The sequence below is a fragment of the Eptatretus burgeri genome, chromosome 5, assembly GCF_056783735.1.
Source record: "Eptatretus burgeri isolate ZD-2024b chromosome 5, Ebu_testis_v1, whole genome shotgun sequence".
Taxonomy (NCBI): Eukaryota; Metazoa; Chordata; class Myxini; order Myxiniformes; family Myxinidae; genus Eptatretus; species Eptatretus burgeri.
Window position 1 is genome coordinate 28,113,130 of NC_140965.1, and position 19,459 is coordinate 28,132,588.

Consider the following 19,459-nt stretch of genomic DNA (forward strand, 5'->3'; position numbering starts at 1 on the left):
GCTCGGTTGAGAGGAGAGGTGATGATTTTCGAGCAGCAATATGGGTTTATGCCAGGAAAGAGGACCACTGATGCGATGTTTGCTTTGAGAATGTTGATGGAGAAGTACAGGGAAGGCCAGAAGGAGTTACATTGTGTGTTTGTGGATTTCGAGAAAGCTAATGATAGGGTGCCAAGAGAGGAGTTGTGGTATTGTATGAGGAAGTCGGGAGTGGTCGAGAAGTATGTGAGGATGGTGCAGGATATGTATGAGGACAGTGTGACAGTGGTGAGGTGTGCGGTAGGAATGACGGACCGGTTTAGGTAAAAGTGGGATTGCACCAAGGATCGACTCTGAGCCCTTTCCTGTTTGCAATGGTGATGGACAGGTTGACGGACGAGATCAGACTGGAGTCTCCATGGACTATGATGTTCGTGGATGACATCATGATCTGTAGGGAGAGTAGGGAGCAGGCTCAGGCAAGCCTCGAGAGGTGGAGGTATGCACTGGAGAGAAGGGGAATGATAGTCAGTCGGAGTAAGACGGAGTAGATGTGCATAAATGAGAATGAGGGTGGTGGTATGGTGCGGTTGCAAGGAGTTGAGGTGGGGAAGGTGGATGGGTTTAAATACTTGGGATCAACTGTCCAAATTAACGGAGAGTGTGGTGGAGAAGTGAAAAAGAGAGTGCAGGCAGGATGGAGTGGGTGGAGAAGAGTTGCAGGAGTGATTTATGACAGAAGGGTAGCTGCAAGAGTGAAGGGGAAACTATATAAGATGGTAATGAGACCAGCTATGTTGTCTGGTTTGGAGTCGGTGGGGCTGACAAAAAGACAGGAAGCGGAGCTGGAGGTGGCAGAGTTAAAGATGCTGCGATTCTCGTTGGGAGTGACGAGGATGGATAGGATAAGAAATGAGTATATTTGAGGGACAGCGCAGGTAGGACGGTTTGGAGACAAAGTGAGAGAGGCGAGATTGAGATGGTTTGGACATGTGCACAGGAGGGAAGCAGAGTATATCGGGAGAAGGATGCTGAGGATGGAGCCGCCAGGTAGGAGGAGAAGAGGAAGGCCAAAGAAGAGGTTCATGGTTGCGGTGAGGGCGGACATGCAGGTGGTTGGAGTGTCAATGGAAGATGTGGAGGATAGAGCGAAATGGAGACGGATGATCCGCTGTGGCGACCCCTAACGGGAGCAGCCGAAATGAGAAGAGAAGATATATATATATATATATATATATATATATATATATATATATATATATATATATATATATATATATATATAAAAAACTGTACATATGTAGACATATGTATGTATATATATATATATATATATATATATATATATATATATATATATATATATATATATATATATATATATATATATATATATATATGTTGTTGTTCGTCTTTCGGCTGCTCCCGTTAGGGGTCGCCACAGCGGATAATCCGTGATGATCCGCATACTGATTTGGCATAGGTTTTACGCCGGATGCCCTTCCTGACGCAACCCTGGTCGCCTCTGACGACACAGGGATAAGGATTGGGTTTCGCCATGATTCCGGGCTGCCCTACACCCTCTCATAGCGCGGCCCAGTGCAGTGCCCCTGTCTTCAAGCGATCCTCCAACCCAAGCCTCCGAGTAGCCGGATTACAGGCGCATGCCACTACGCCCGGTTATAAATATATATATATATATATATATATATATATATATATATATATATATATATATATATATATATATATATTTCAATACATATGTATATTATATATATATATATATATATATATATATATATATATATATATATATATATATATATATATATATATATATATATATATATATATATTTCAATACATATGTATATTATATATATATATATATATATATATATATATATATATATATATATATATATATATATATATATATATATATATACATACATACAGGATTTTCCTGTACTTTGCAACATCCATTGTCCATTCTATCCTGAAAAGCTTGCCAGTCCCTGCTGATGAAAAGCAGCCCAATAACATGATGGAGCCACCACCATACTTGACAGTAGGGATGGTGTTGACTGGGTGATGTGCAGTATTCGGCTTACACCAGACTTAAGGATTTGAATTTAGACTTTGAAGAAGTTAAATTTTTGTCTCATCTGACCACAAAATTTTTTCCCCACATGTCTGCACTATCATTAACATGCTTTTTTGCAAACTCCATTTGAGCTTTCAGATGGTCTTTTTCAGTCATGGCTTCTTTTTTGTCATCTGTATATATAAACCAGCTTTGTGAATGGAACGGGATATTGTTGTTTGATGAACAATGACCCCCATCTTGGACATAGTGCCGAGCAGATCTTCCAAAGTCATTGTTTGATTTACGGTGGTCATTGGTCTTTCTGTCTTCATCTCCTTTCCAGCCTCGCACCCCTCCCCTCCCCCCCCCAACTGCTCTATCTTTGATCTGTGCCCCCCATATTTCTGCAGGGATCTCAAGGTCTGACAGCCAACCCCCTTCTGGTGAAATTACCAAAATAAAGAATCACTGCTCACCTTCACTCTTTCATTCCTTTCTCCCACAATCCCACTCTTCCCTCCAGGTCTATTTTTCAGTTCCCCGCTGTTTTGTGCTTCCATCTCCCACCACTCTTGTCTCCTGCTCCCTTTGTTATATGTTCTGTGTGTTCTCTCTTCAATCCCACTCTTCCCTCCAGGTCTTCAAAACAGCTGTTCACCACCACCTCTCCTCTTCCCCCATCCAGAACCCTGATCTTTTCTTCCCCAGTCAATCTACGCCAAACCCACCTCCTTCATATCTCCTGCTTTCCTGAAAGTCCCTGCAGTGTCCATCTTATTTACCCCGAGTACCCCACGGCATCCCTCTCCCTTACGTAGATCTCCTAATGTCTCTTCCCCCACTGTTTTGTGCTTTCATCTCCCACCACTCTTGTCTCCTGCTCCCTTTGTTAAATGTTCTGTGTGTTAGCTCTTATTTGAGCCTCGACATTGTACACAAACAAAAGTAACCCCAAACCAGTTCCCTGCTTGCCTGGCTGCTCAGTTTGGATGGGTGACCTGATCTGGGTGAAGTCTGGGTGGAATGATATGTCTTCCACTTCTTAATGATGGATTTCACCAGACTCAAAGGAAAAATGAGCGACTGAAATTTTCTTATAGCCCTCTCCTGAATGGTGCTTCTCCACCACTTTATGTCTGACTTCCTTGGAAAACTCCTTGGTCTTCATGTTTCTCTTGTTGGTTGACCAAGTGAGTTGCACCTTAAAACTTAGATAAGTGGTGGAGCTTCATTTTTAAGTTAAACCACTGATTATCTGCAGGTGAAAACTATCACACTTATTTTCTAACCTTTCAAACAAATAATTTGCTCCTGAAGTGATTTCGGCAGTAGTTTGTGAAGACTATATATAAAGTTTGATTTGAAAGCATCATGAAATAAGCTCAGGTGGCATCAAAATGGCAAAACTTTGGAGGGGGGTGAATACTTTTGCAGGCCACTGAAAAGGGAGACTTGTACAAACAGTATCGGTCCATACATGTCCGAGATATGGTTATGGACGCACACATGCACGCACGCGTGGACACGAAAATCGAGACCAAATCCATGTCCCCGTTTCAGACTAAGTCCAACGGGAGCTAATAATGGGTGTGGGGAGGAATGAGAAGGTAGGGGAGGATGCATGAGGTGGAGAAGATGGAAACAGAAGAAGGTCGAACCGAAGCAGGATGAAAGCAGGTTGGTGATGAAAGTGAGATTGCAGACTTATAAAATAGTTATATTGCTTCAACACATACACAAGGATGGTGAGTTAAATTACCAGTAGCTAAGATAATCCATTGAGGAGTTGAGGAACAGCTTTTAGAGGAATTACAGGTCGGCATAGAGGAAATAAAGAAGCAGCTCGGAAAGCGAAGAGAAGATAAAGCCCCTGGGCCAGTTGGTATGCATCCAAGGGTGCTGAGGTAGGTGGCAGCGCAGATAAGTGTGATGTTCACTGATATCTTTAACAGCTCATTAGAATCAGGAGAGGTAACAGAGGATTATAAGGTAGCAAATATAACACTGTTATTCAAAAAAATATCCAGATAATAATCAGAGAATTATTTAGATGTATTATTTAACTGCAGTTGTTTGGCAGATGTTAGAGACGTTAATTAGGGATCAGATAGAGAACTATTTTGATAAATTAAAGGCAGCAGTATGGGTGTAATATGAAGCATTTTCTGATCGTGTGGAAGAATGAAGTGCAGTGGATATAGTATATACAGGGTTTCAAAAGGCATTTGATTAGCCACCACATGAAGTCTGTTGGATAAGAGTAAGACTTGTGGAATGGCTGGTCGAGTAGCTAACTGGGTTGAAAACTGGCTTGGTGATAAGGAAGGAAAGAATGGCTGTGAGTGGGAAGATGTCTGGCTGAATATATAATTTACATCATTGATTTAGTCATTGGGATTAAAAGTAGGCTTTCTCAATTTGTAGCTGACACAAAGCTTGGATGTAAGGTATATAGGAGAGGGTGATGATAAGATTCACGAAAATCAAGATACTTATCCAGAATGGATAAAACATTGGCAGATGCAGTTTAACATTTGGAAATGTAAGGTCTTGAGGATGGGTAAGAATAATGAAAATAGGGACTACATAATGCAAGGGGCAGCCTCGGAGCATGTGATGCCAGAGAAGGATCTGGGGTTGGTAAAAATGTGGGGGTAAGCACACAGCAAACTGCCAGGCAGCTACAGATAAAGCTAATTGGGTTTTAGTTTGTATTTGCAATGGGATAAATTTTAACTCAAAAGATGTGGCGTTAACACTGCATAATAATTTAGTGAGCCAAGTGAGGGCATGTAAGAACATTGCTACTGGAGAGTGAATTCAGTGTAGGGCTACTAGGTTGATTCCAGGGCTAACTAGAAGGGCACTCGGAAGAACGCATACCTCCACCACGTAATGCCTGATCCACAAGAACATATTGGGCCCAATGAATACATTTTTGAAATAACAGGCTATGTATAGTTTTTGGCCCAATCTCTCAATGGTGAATGTAATCACTTTAAAAATTAAATAATTCTCGCATCCAGATCCGGAACCGGATCTTCACCAAAATCGAATCAATTTGTCCGTGCCACACAGCCAACTTGTCCAACAAATTTCATCCGAATCCGTCCATAACTTTTTGAGATATCGTGCTATATGTCGTTTTCGCCTGATCTCTCAATGGTGAAGAATCATTTTTTTTAAATTATCAGATCCGGATCCGGATTCGGATCTTCACTAAAATCGAATCAATTCTTCCTTGTCACACACCCAACATCTCCACCAAGTTTCGTCCGAATCCGTCCGCAACTTTTTGAGATATCGTGCTATATATCGTTTTTGGCCCGATCTCTCAATGGTGGAGAATCACCGAAAAATGATTGTAGTCGGATGCGGATCTTCACCAAGATCTAATCAGTTCGTCCTTGTCGCACACCGAACATGTCCACAAAATTTCATCCAGAACTGTCCAAACTTTTTGAGATATCCTGTACACAAACAAACAGACAGAAAGGGGTGAAAACATCACCTCCTTCACCTTCGGTGGTGGAGGTAGCTGGACCAAGCTCTGAGAAACAGAGCAAGGAGACAGAACGTTTTCTGCACTATAAAACGAGTCACGCATGTGTGCGAGTTCCACCCATTGGTTGAACAGTTCGCCTGACTCCACCCACAATTTTGATACTATGGCTGCCAATTTAGGAACCCTTTAGAACCTTTTAAAATTACCCTTTAACCATTAAGCCAACACGAGCCTTGCAAACCTGCACAACCTCTGCAGTACAAGCGATGCTTGAGAGAAAGGGTTTCAAATGGCTAATTCTAAAGGGTTCTATTAAGATGGCTGGCTTAAAATCTTAGGGTCTTGAGTTTGAGCCCGTCGGACGTTGAATTAACACTCGGTGGGGTTGTCTCAGCCTGTCATTCTTCCGAGCTCTGTGAAATGTGTACCAGTATACTGGTAATAGAGGGCACTGCATCAGTGGCATAGCTACACCCCCTAGAACCAGCAGCCACATGCTGCCCAAGATAGCTAGCTGTACAGGTTTGCCATTGTTTCCGATAATTTTCTCTTAAAATTGTGATGGTTTTCTGTGAAGTCGGTAATAGCATGATAGGGGAGCTGAAAGCATTACATATTCCGCTATTTCAATGTGGGAATGCCCATTTGCTTCGAAGAGCAGGAGGAGGGTGGGAGTAAAGATGGGACAGCTTTGGAAGGGAGGGGAGTTGAGGACTTTCAGTATGGGAGGGTCTGAAGGCTTGAGTCTGGGGAGGGGAACGATGCCTGAGGATTGGGAACTCAGGGTTGGGGGGAAGGGGAGAGCAAAGATGGGACAGAGTTTGGTGGGGGAGACTGAGACTTGTTTTTTTGAGATATCAGAATTCCATGCATGAGTTTCCTCACAGTAAAAGTGTGTGTGTGTGTGTGTGTGTGTGTGTGTGTGTGTGTGTGTGTGTGTGTGTGTGTGTGTGTGTGTGTGTGTGTGTGTGTGTGTGTGTGTGTGTGTGTGTTACGAGGGGATCTGATAGAGTTGTTTCAAATAATGAAGGGTGTGGACAAGAAAGGTGCAATGGAGTTTTTCAGCAGAATGGACAGTGACAGGACTAGCAGCCATAGACTGAGAACAAAGAAAAACACAGTTTGGATGATAGTATAGTAAGGTAGGGGTCGAAGGTGTTTCACTCAGAGAGTAGTTAATGCATGGAATAGTCTCCCTGGACATGTAGTTGCAGCAGAAACAGTGGATCGGATTAAACTGCAATTTGATAGGTACCTAGAAGTAATGGGATAGATGGGTACATGGTCATTGGCAGGACGGGTAAGTAGCTTATCGGTAAGGATGGGTGATTGTACACCTATGTATTGATTGTGATGTCTGTGAGACGGTCTCGTCAAAAGGTGACGGTTCTCCCGGTGTTTGTCCGTTCCTCACCTTCAGCCTCAGCCTCCAAAAAAAGAAGAAATTTAATGTAAAAAAGTTTAAAAGCACATTGTGGCCTCCTCCTTTGCCTGGCTGCTTGTTCTCCTCCGCATTCTGACTCTCTCCCACCCCTCACCAAGTGAAATTAACGAAGTAAAATGGTAGATTGATTGAATGTGGTGTTAATAGAGCATAGGCTTGATAGACCTGCGTCCAAGTTCCTTGTTGGGGTTTATAGTGTTCGTCCTTGGTCAAAAATAAACAAACAAAAAACAAGCAGTCATAGACTGGTACTTACGAAATCGTCAACTTGACCTCTGACCTTGTCTAATAAAAGCTGTCTCTAGAGAAGGTAACGACGCAAACCAGATGTTTCTACGATGATTCTGTACCAAACCATCAAAAATCGAATGTTTGACCTCACTGTGACCTTGACCTTTGACCGATTTTGACCAAAATCTAATCAGCACTAGCCATCGCCCTCCGAAATCACGTGGTGTAATTTGACATTGGTAGCTTCTTCCGTTCTCGAGTTATCGTGCCTACAAACAAACAAACAAACAAACAAACAGATGACGGAAGTCATCAATATACTTATGAAATCTTTAGATTTCGTAAGTAAAAATGATGGCTTGTGTTCAGTTAATGGCTTTATGCATTAAAACTATTGTTAATAACTGGGCACTACGTGTCAAAAACCCCAAAGTGGTTAAGCTCTAAGAATACGCGTCAAAAAGCGAGCAAAAAGAGGATGATGGAAAGTTTCGAGAAAGGCATATATAGATCCCAAACAAGATGGGGAGATAGGTCAGAAAAGACGAAAAAGGAAGGAGAGAGACAAAGGCCAGAGAGAGAGGGCGGAGAAGCCGAGACCCCGTGAGCGGCTTTGAAGGTCTCGACGTCGCCACCCCTCCAGAGGGGGAGACACGCCGTGCCAAGAACAACAGCAGTGCATCCGGCGCGGCCGCTCCGCATCCGCACGGGCCTCCGAGGAGGAAAGCCGGTGCCTGGAAGGGGTGAGAAGGGTGGAGGGATTAAGACTCGGGCTTGGGAGGGAGAAGGGCGGATCACGGGTGATGGTAGAGTAGAAGCAGAGAGGAAGAAAGTGCCAAAACACGGAAAGAGATTGTCGTGATGTCGGAATGGAAAACGTTTGTTTTTCTCGGCCTGCATGGGAGAAGGGGGGTTGAGGGTGGACTAAAGGGGCAGGGTTTCCGAGAAAGCACCTTGGCATGCTCCTTCGCACCACCAGGTTTTCCATCCTCCAGTCTTCGGGCCTCACATCGCACCTGCAGCCCCTTCACTCACCCAGTGGGGTTCGTTCAAGGTGCGTTCTCCACCACCAGTGGGATTGAAAAACAAAAAAGATTACTCACCCATGCCATGCTGGGTCTTTTAGTTAAAACAAGCATGATGACAAAGATTGTATATAATCACACACATCACAGCTTTCAATGTGTTGTTGTGTTGTTCAAATTCAACGAAAATGGGAAAGAAGGTCCAGCTGGACAAGTAAGGATACAAAAGCAAAATATAGTGGACAATTGAGATCGAGTTGGGGTTACCTCTGTGATTATGTGCTGGTTGTCTGACTTGGACCCCAAGGGTTTGATTTGACATCTCGTAGTGCAGGAGTCTAAAGGGTGGTGCAGAAGTGGAGGAAGGGGAAAAAAAAAAGAGACACACCTTTGAGCTGTCTAGTCTGGGTTTGATTCCTGACTGGACTATACAAACTGTCGGATTGATGCTTCCCAGGCAAGCAGGGCGTTGCATCGCAAAGGGATGAATGAGGGATGTTAAGCCGGCTCTCCCATCTGCTGGCATTAGTCTGGAGATTTTAATGATCCCACGGTGTGTTTTGCAAAGAGTAGACACCATTGTGTGCTGTCACCCTGAACAAATTCTAAACTCTTTTCCTTGGTTGTATATATGAGTGCATATAGAGGTAAAGGCAAACCACCAAGTATAGTCCTTTCCATGATGCTGCTTTGTCAGCACATAAAAGACTTTGGGGAGAAATAGGGGAGAGAGAGAACAGTTGAGTTGGACATTACACTTTTTTGACAGGAGGTCAAACTACTTGGTATATTGAGCAGGCCATATTGGGCCTACTGTACTTTCAACAGTGCAAATATTCTGCTTTGTATGTAACCTTGAATGTTGTATTTGAAGGCTAACTCATTAACAAGGCCCTTGCAGTGTCTCCTGTCCATTTGGCTTGGAAGAGCCTAGCTATGGTATGTTTCATTTCTCATTTGCAAAGTATTTATTAGGAGTCCAAATCAGTTGTACTTTGAAGTACTTGAGTTCTGAGGATACTTTGTAGGCTTTTACTCAGTAATGGCCTTGCCATCCTCAAGGAGAAAACAGTTGGTTTGTTCGTTCCAAGACCAGTCGAAGCCTCGACCTCCAATCTCATTTGACAAGATAGGAACCAAGAAACAATTGGGAGGGGGTTCCTTTTATTTTCTACATGCATGGTTCTCCATCTGGAAGCTCATCTCCCACGTCCCGTCCTCCAGGCCTCTTAATCGCCATCTCATATCAGCACCGCCAACGCGTTACGTAATGAAACAAACGCAAACCGGCGCAGAAATGAAGGCCTCGGGGTAGTAATTGATGCTTGCGCGGTGAGCCAAATCGTTTGGCGTATTTCTGGAGACGCCATCGGGCGCATGTCGGTGCGAGGGCGCGCCTCTCCACGTCGGCCCAGGCAAGCGTGTGTTCTCTGCGGCCTGCTGCCATTTGCCGCGGGCTATGACCCTGAAAAGGCCGCTCCCCGGTGAGGGAGTTGAAGCGGGTGGTGGGGAGGGCAACCCAAGAGACGTTTCACGCTTTGAAGCCTCCGCGCTAGTGAAGATAACGGAGGGAGGAAAAAAAAATGAAAGGCTCCCTGCGCCGCGGTCTCTTCGTCTCCTTTATATAATGATGGCGTCACCTGCACTGAAGTGGTGTTTCATATTCCTGAGACACACGAGAGCACGACGTAGCACAACGAGGAGGGATCTTTTTTTTTAGTCTGTTCGTGGGGTTCAAATCGGCTCTGACTTCAAATCGATGATGTGAATGTGTCATCATGGCTCTCTTGACCATTCACACCTGTGGGAAGGGGTGGGGTCCATGATTAATTGTACATGCCGACCATCCTGCCTGCACACTGCGCTGGAGAATCTTCGGAAAGCTGTTTCGTTTCATGGAAACCACACACACCATCCCTAAAGTTTTTGACAGCAGCAGTTGCAGAAAGGTGGAAGAGCCTTTATGTTTCATAAACTAGCAAATATCCTGTCCTTACAGATGGGCTAATTATAATTCCCCCACTTTCTCAATGTATATGGCATTTTTTAATACAACTTGAAATTCCAGTTTTTAGCAGATGGCTACGTCGAAAAATATTGGGGTCCTCCTCTTTTCTTTTACCCTCTAAAATCTTATTCACCCTGTGAGTACAAGCAGCAGTTTTCAATTCATCATTTAAAATCGAGATACAAAAGTATGATATTTGTATAATAATACATGTTCACAAACATGGAACTTCAACATTGGAGGAGATTATTAGGTCCATCAAAGGTTGCACAGTGCTTGCCAGCTTTGGGTTGTTTGTCCTTGCTCTATCTTTCCAAACCAAGTGAACAACACATTCCCATTTTAATATCTTTGGTATGATTCAGCCAGAGTTCGAACCACCGACCTCCCAGCCTTGGAGCAGAAACTCGAACCATTACACCACTGAGTCTGGAATGATGCATATGCCTTTGCTTTGCCACTAAATGGGTGATGGCCAGAACATGCACATTATCATTCAAAGGGTAATATGAACATCAAAAAGTTGTACAACCTTTCTGAACAACATTATAAGAAATTCTTTGTTCCTGATGTCTATAGTTTTTGAGGTCTATGGTTTTCATGTCGCAAATTGGTGCATTTTATTATGATTTGTCGAAGGTCTATCCACATCCCCACCAGAAACGGAGCTATATAATACACATTTTCACGAGAATCTGCATCCCTGCCCACCCTCCCTCACCCCCAGGGACTATGAATTTTTTATCACCTGAAAGCATCCCGTGCACTCCCCGAGTACAACCTGCAGCTTTCAACTTGTTCTGTTAAGCAGTTTAGGAATGCATGTCAAACCAAGAAACCCACAAACAGACACTTCTCAAATTATATATGGTATCCAAGTGCCACCATGACGTACTCTCCAAGTCCCTGTTAAAAAAAATGGATTTATAAGAGTAAATACTCCCACTAATTAACACTCGGAGTGCATTGTTATGTTATGGTGAATGTTGTGTGTTGTGTCGAAGCACTTCCTTGACTGTTCATAAATGTACGAGTGTAATTAAATCCCTGCATTAAAATAATATTTTCCCGACAAACAAAATGAAGCCAATGTGAAATAAAAGAAAATAAAAGGCCACCGACCCCATCCCTTAGTGGGTGTACGGAACTGTTTTAGGCCCACGTGAAAAAAATAAAAAAAGAGAAACAAGTGGAGGTACATTTAAAGTACACCAACCCCATGTCAAATACACAAATAACAAATCCTCCAGCACGCGACATTGCTGGGGCACCTTCCGGCACCCAGCAATGCTGCCGTGCAGCACATGGAGATGGAATTGGGAGGAAGTTGTGTAAATAATTGATTGATTAATTTCATATTTAAATAAATAAATAATTGATTTCTTAATCAATTGGCTAATAGCATAACAAAACCACCACTGTTTCATCCCAATCTGGAATTTTTTGAAAAATATTTAATCAAAAAAATGAATAATTAATCGATTCATCAATCAATCAAAAATACCGTTTATAGCCAAATCACTTGGTCACTGTCATGTCCAGATATCAGTTTCCTAGCTCAAAAGATGCCCGAGGTAATGCCAAGATGAGAACGGAAATAAAAAGGAATGAATAAATCGATAATATTTAGGTAATTAATCAATTAATTGATTTATCAAAAATTATAAAATACTGTTTTTGCCAAAACACATCTTCACTTTTGTCGCCAAATTTCAGCTTCCAAGCTCAAAGGATGGCTGACATATCACATGGAAAAACAAGAAAACAAACAAAACAGGGTAAAAACTGAGTACTCCCTTCCTTCAGTGTCTGGTGGTGACGTCACGCATCACCGATATATGGAATTGGGAAGGAGCAGTGTACAAAAAACAAAATTTGATTTCTTCAAAATGCCAACAAGGTTAGAACATCACTGTGTAAGCATACGAACCGTGCTTCCCCATTGTCTCAGGTCACTCACCTGCATTTGATTTTTCATTTACGGATGCTTTCTGATGGTTCGGTGATTTTTCTTTGTGTATCGGCTTCGATGTCCGGCGGCACGCAAAATTACCCTGCTTCCCCATTGTCTCGGCTCGCTCACCTGTATTTATTTTTTCATTAATTTTTCATTCATTTTATATTTTCATTTACAGACGCTTTCCAATGGTTCTGTAATTTTTCTTTGTGTATTGGGTTCGGTGTCCAGCGGCACACAAAATTACCGTGTTCCCCATTCTCTCGGGTCGCTCAACTACATTTTTTTTCATTTTTTCTATTTTCAGTAATGGATGTTTTCCGATGGTTCTGTGATTTTTTTCGGTGTGTCAGCTTTGATGTCCATTGGCACACAAAATTTCAGCTTTCTACGTCACCCAGAAGGTACCGATCTTTAATATCAATCAGTCAATGAGTCAGTGGTGAGAAAAAACTTAAAAAAAAAATAAAACATATATATATATATATACGTATGTGTAAATATATATATATATATATATATATATATATATATATATATATATATATATATATATATATATATACACATATATACACACACATATACACACACATATACATATATACACACACATATACATATATACACACACATATATACATGGAACGAGGAAGTACAGGAAAGTATAAGGAAGAAGGGGTTGGCAAAAAAGAAGTGCGACAATCAGAGAGATGAAGAAAGCAGACAGGAGTACAAGGAGTGGCGGCAAAAGGTGAAGAGAGAGGTGGCAATGGCTAAGAAAAAGGCATATAACGAGCTGTATGAGAAGTTGGATACAAAGGAAGGGGAAAAGGATTTATACCGATTGGCAAGACAGAGGGACCGAGCTGGGAAGGATGTGCTGCAGGTTAGTGTGATAAAGGACGCAAATGGGAATGTGCTGACGAGCGAGGAGAGTGTGTTGAGAAGGTGGATGGAGTACTTTGAGGAGCTGATGAATGAAGAAAATGAGAGAGAGAGAAGGTTGGAAGAGGTGGAGATGGTGAATCAGGAAGTGGGGTGGATCAGTAAGGATGAAGTGAGGACTGCTATGAAGAGGATGAAAAGTGGAAAGGCGGTTAGCCCAGATGGTATACCAGTGGAGGCATGGAAGTGTTTAGGAGAGATGGCAGTGGGGTTGTTAACCAGATTGTTTAATAAAATCTTGGAAAGTGAGAGAATGCCAGAGGAGTGGAGATTAAGTGTACTGGTTCCGATTTTCAAGAACAAGGGTGATGTCCAGAGCTGTGGAAATTACAGAGCGATCAAGTTGTTAAGCCACACCATGAAGTTGTGGGAAAGAGTATTGGAAGCGAGGTTGAGAGGAGAGGTGACGATTTGTGAGCAACAATATGGGTTTCTGTCAGGAAAGAGCACCACTGATGCGATGTTTGCTTTGAGAATGTTGATGGAGAAGTATAGGGAAGGCCAGAAGGAGTTACATTGTGTGTTTGTGGATTTAGAGAAAGCTGATGATAGGGTGCCAAGGGAGGAGTTGTGGAATTGTATGAGGAAGTCGGGAGTGGTGGAGAAGTATGTGAGGATTGTGCAGGATATGTATGAGGACAGTGTGACAGCGGTGAGGTGTGCGGTAGGAATGACGGACCGGTTTAAGGTTAAACTGGGATTGCACCAAGGATCAACTCTGAGCCCTTTCCTGTTTGCAATGGTGATGGACAGGTTGACGGACGAGATCAGACTGGAGTCTCCATGGACTATGATGTTCGCGGATGACATCATGATCTGTAGAGAGAGTAGGGAGCAGGCTGAGGCGAGCCTCGAGAGGTGGAGGTACGCACTGGAGAAAAGGGGAATGATAGTCAGTAGGAGTAAGACGGAGTACATGTGCATAAATGAGAGGGAGGGTGGTGGTATGGTGCAAGGAGTTGAGGTTGCAAGGAGTTGAGGTGGGGAAGGTGGATGGGTTTAAATTCTTGGGATCAACTGTCCAAAGTAACGGAGAGTGTGGTAGAGAAGTGAAAAAGAGAGTGCAGGCAGGATGGAGTGGGTGGAGTAGAGTTGCAGGAGTGATTTGTGATAGAAGGGTAGCTGCAAGAGTGAAGGTGAAAGTATATAAGACGGTAGTGAGACAAGCAATGTTGCATGGTTTGGAGGCGATGGTGCTAACAAAAAGACAGGAAGTGGAGCTGGAGGTGGCAGAGTTAAAGATGCTGCGATTCTCGTTGGGAATGATGAGGATGGACAGGATAAGGAATGAGTATATTAGAGGGACAGTGCAGGTAGGACGGTTTGGAGACAAAGTGAGAGAGGTGAGATTGAGATGGTTTGGACATGTGCACAGGAGGGAAGCGGAGTATATCGGGAGTAGGATGCTGAGGATGGAGCCGCCAGGCAGGAGGAGAAGAGGAAGGCCAAATAAGAGGTTCATGGATGCGGCGAGGGTGGACATGCGGGTGGTTGGAGTGTGAATGGAAGATGTGGAGGATAGAGCGAAAATGGAGACGGTTGATCCGCTGTGGCGACCCCTAACGGGAGCAGCCGAAAGAAGAAGATATATATATATATATATATATATATATATATATATATATATATATATATATATATATATATATATATATATATATATATACACGAGTGGGGTGTGCTTACATATTATGTAAGCATATGAACCACGTTTCCCCATTGTCCCGGGCCGCTCACCTGCAATTTGATTTTTAATTCATTTATATTTTCATATATGAATGTTGTACGACGATTCTGTTATTTTCCCTGGTGTACTGGCTTCGATGCCCATCAGCACAAAAAATGTCAGCTTTCTACTTCACGCAGAAGGTCCCGAACTTTAATATCAGTCAGTCAGTGGTTAGAAAGAGCTTTACATATTAAACTAGTGGGGTTTGCTGACACATTGTGTTAGCATATGAACTGTGCTTCCCCATCGTCACATCATCGTCGCACCTGTGGCACATCAGGCACAATAGATTCATTGTGCCCGATGAAGCCGGCTGTGAAGCCAGCAAAACATTGCCCTGAGACCGGGTCTGCTCTCGCTTTTTTGCTCAAATTACTGGAGTCGATCTTGTTTTTACTTTTGGTTGGAAAAGCCTTCTTCTTCTTCCTATTAAAAAATATATACATATATGATGGTTCTAATCTCTATTATGTGAAGGCTTTCACAATAACTTTCTATAAAGTCCTTGATTTTAAACTTTCTTTAAAGCTTGTGCAATTGAGAACACCTTGGAAAAAATGGTTTGTTGCAAAAAAAATAAAATAAACAATATTATTTCATTCTCAAACTTGTGCTCTTAAATAATTCAAGTTCTTGCGTCGTCCATTATATCGTCCTTTTATAAGTCGTGTTGTTAGTGCTGCTGTATGAGGTCACCAGAAATGTCATGACGTGTTCTGCAAGCCCTACTAGTGTGCTGTGTCAATTTTGAGAGACAATCCAATCCATTTTTCATGCTGCAGGCCCATGTTAAGGTGTGGCTCACGTTTGCGGAATGAAGGGCAGACCGGGATGGCTTTGTGAGTTCTTGCTTGAGGCTGATAGTGCAAACAAAGTATTTCAGGCACGTGCACAAGTGGTGCTGGGCTGTGCTCAGAGTGTGAACGGGTGGCAATGAGAGTCTCCTGGTTCGGCAGAAGGTAGACTTTTAACATGATTGAGTTTACATCACCATGTCATTCATCATCTAAAATCATGTATCAATGATGAAGTACCAGACTTGGTGTAATGGCTCGGAGCACCTGCTCTGAGACCTGCTCTAAGTTTTGGAAGTTGGTGGTTCAAATTCTGACTAAGCATAGACCAGACTTTAAAAATGGCATGTGCTGCTTCCTTGCCTCCTTGCTTAATGCTCAACATTTCAAGAAAAAGGATTGAGTATGCCCAAAACCCCCCCCCCCCCATAAATTGGTAACAATAGTTGGCTTTGATGTGCGTTATGGCCTCCTGTGTTGAAGTTCCTTTTGAGGAAACTCGTATTAAATGTGCACTTTTAGATGTGTCACAACTGATAATGCAGTGACAATACATTGTTTTGTGCAATACATTTTACTTACGCAAGTGCAGTGTGGAGATATTTATATACATGCAAGATGAAAATGGTGGAATTTTTACTTCATATTTCCCATAAAGTTCCTTTTTTTCTCTTCACTTCTATCTCTTCTCTGATATTTTTTTCCTTCTTCCTTCCCAACTCCTCCAAAATCCTTCTGACCTCATATTGTTCTCCCTTCCCTTGGTTTTCTCAATTTTATTTTTCTGAATATATGTTATTCTCTCCCCCTTTGCCTTGTAAAAACATATGTTTATGGCCCTTGGGCTAGAACCAAATCCCACAGATAATGGTCCATGTTGATTTGTCCATTGACCCTCATGTAACTAATTTTCTATTGTCCTTTGTAACAAGCTTTATCAATATGCTAAACACAGGTGTTGAAATATATGACAGTGATTGCTCAGCTTCATTCACTCACTCATATGCAGTATTTGGTTGCATCACTGCTGCATGGGAGTGTAACTGGGCTGCTGATGCATTGCTCCTTGTAGGCCACTGGAGAAATTTTCAATTCGTTCAGGGTACCGGTGATAATCGCCAACTATTTGCGAAAAACACCGTGGGATATTTAATAGCAACCAGCAACCGATGCTGGCAGACGGGTCCCTAGCACACACACTCATCGATTTATCACGTTGCCATTGGAGCACTGGGGCTGGGAATCGAACGAAAATGAGACCGCTCAAAGGCAAGTGCGCTACCTCTGAATTATCCCTGCCAAACCATTTTCAGTTTGTAGGTTGAAGTTAGGAACAAAAGAACCTGAAAACATCACCTTTTCGATAATGACAGATATTTTGATTGTTTATTTTTGACTACAGACTTACTGATCATTCCCTAAATCTGTTCAAGCACTTCGCAGACCTTTATACACTAAAATGGCATTGGCTGACGAGGTGGCACACATTTTTTTGTAATTTCCACTGAAGTGTCAGCCAAGACCGATCCATCCCTCACACACAATTGTAAATCACAACTTACTCAGTCTTCAAAGGAACATTTATCACAGCAAGGTCCAAAAAATATTGGCATAATCTTAGGTCTGATGTAGCTGTTGCACAGCAAACATTCATATATGAAGCAGGTCTTTGAATGTGAATTAATGTGAAATAACTGTCATCACACGACTTATTGTTGAACTATTCAACGATCAACCAAGAGGAGGCACCAGCTGCTTCCCGTCTTCCCCCCCCCCCGCCCCACCCCAACCCCATTGGGGGATAGGGTCTGAGGTCCTCCATGCCATTGGCAGATCGTGATAGGAGTCTGTGCCACACTCAGGGTTGGTGTGACAGTCAGGAAATCTCAGAGTTGGTGCACTCACCATTGAACTGCCATCCTGGTGGTTCTGGGGCATGGCATTGTATCAATGAGTATGCCATCGTTCAGAGAGGAGACTTTAACTTGGCTGTCCCATCTGCGAGCATTCTCTGGTGGACTTTCACGATCCTTCTGTACCCAAGGGCCATCAAGATCCAGCGGTACGAGGTACCAGGATACAGGCCACTGTATGCTGATACCTCGTCCTGTCTAAGGTACCAGGAATTTCTAATTCCTGTCCTTTATGGGTTTATTGTATCAGCAAAACAGCCTTGCCTCAGGAATGATACAACACGTAGACCGAAAATCATGATTGCGTGTTACCTCGTGATCTCTCCCACTTCTACCTCTGAACATTTCGACACACACTGAGACCCTGCTCAAAAGTTCTGTCACTCTACTTGTAACTTTGTAAAAGGGCAAGGTAATTACAAAATTACATGTATAAGTCTCCTTATTTAATGCAATGTGACCTGGTAATTATGAAGTTTCTCACACATTATTGTTCCAGGTCGTAAAAAAATTGGCATCTACCATCTAGTATCAAGGATGTGGGGATGCAAGGATGGCCATGAGGTACACACACTTGCCTCAAAGCAGTCTATCATCGGCTTGAATCCTGGTCCAGCAATAAATTGCCGTCCCGGTGTTTAACAGGTAGGGCAATTTATCAATGTATGTGCTGTCCTGCGGATGGACGTTAAACTGGGAAACCCATCTACCAGCATTAGTTGGTGGACGTTAAAGGTCCCATGGTGTTCTTCGTGAAGAGTAGGTGACATATCGACAGCACCCTGGCCAAATTCCAAATTTATATCCTCACTTCAGTCGAACGTCTGGCCTGGCCAGCCCATTCATGAAAGACTTGGATTAAGTTTCCCCCAGCCAAACCCCACAAGAATGTGGGAATGATTGTGGCAGTTAGAGCAGAAGAGTACCAATGATGTGGCAGAAAGCTTCAGTAACTAACATTTATAACTAACTATAAGTTAGTTATAACTATAACTATAAGTTACTTAACTTATAGTTTATAACTATAAGTTACTTAACTATAAGTAACTAACTAATATCAGCTTCAGTAACGAAACTGTTACATTTATGGTGATGCAGAATAAACAAGTGCCAAACCCCCCAAATAAGAATTAGCCAAAAAAAATTCAGGTTCATGGAAGACATATTGCATCTGCTGAAGATACAGCTATGTGTCCACTGTGTGAAGGAGATTTCAGAAGGAAGGCTTCTGTGCAGGATCAAAACCTTCGTCGACTGCTTATGGGTGAAGTTTATTGAATACATGGGAGATTATGCACAGCAAGCAAAAGTACCCATCCCCAGTGAAGGGAAAGCAAGCACAAGTACCAGTTTCCAGTGACGGGAAAGCAAGCACAAGTACCCGTCCTCAGTGAGAGGAAAAACAAGCAAAGTATCCAAGTACCCGTCCCCAGTGATGGGAAAAGAAGCAAAAGTACCCATCCCCAGTGATGGGAAAAGCAAGCTTAAGTACCCATCGCCAGTGATGGGAAAAGCTATCAAAAGTACCCGTCCCCAGTGACAGGAAAATAAAGCACAAGTATCCATCCCCAGTGATGGGAAAAGTTTAAGTTAATCTATCTATTTAAATTATTTCACGGACTTTAAAATGGTTAATTGTGTTGCACTCTTGGTTTCACTCAGAGCCAAATATCTAAGCTACTTATACCACCCACTGCAAAATGGTGGTGCAACGTCGGGCGGCGGAGGTTGGAATTGTCTAAAAAGAGGGCAAAATATATCTTACTAGCAAATACAATCATGTCGCTTCGCTGATGGAAATATTCAGGGGAAGGGGAGTAAGAGGGAGTGGGCG

General features: G+C 42.7%; 1 long non-coding RNA gene across 2 annotated transcripts in view; it reads left to right on the plus strand.

Moving 5' to 3' along the window:
• The first annotated feature begins 7,827 nt into the window (after positions 1-7,827).
• Positions 7,828-19,459, plus strand: part of LOC147026131 (uncharacterized) — a 29,975-nt gene continuing 18,343 nt past the window's right edge. The window contains exon 1 of one of the 2 annotated variants that reach the window (XR_015057903.1): positions 7,828-7,994. This is a non-coding gene — a long non-coding RNA (uncharacterized LOC147026131). The other variant, XR_015057902.1, reaches the window with a different exon arrangement.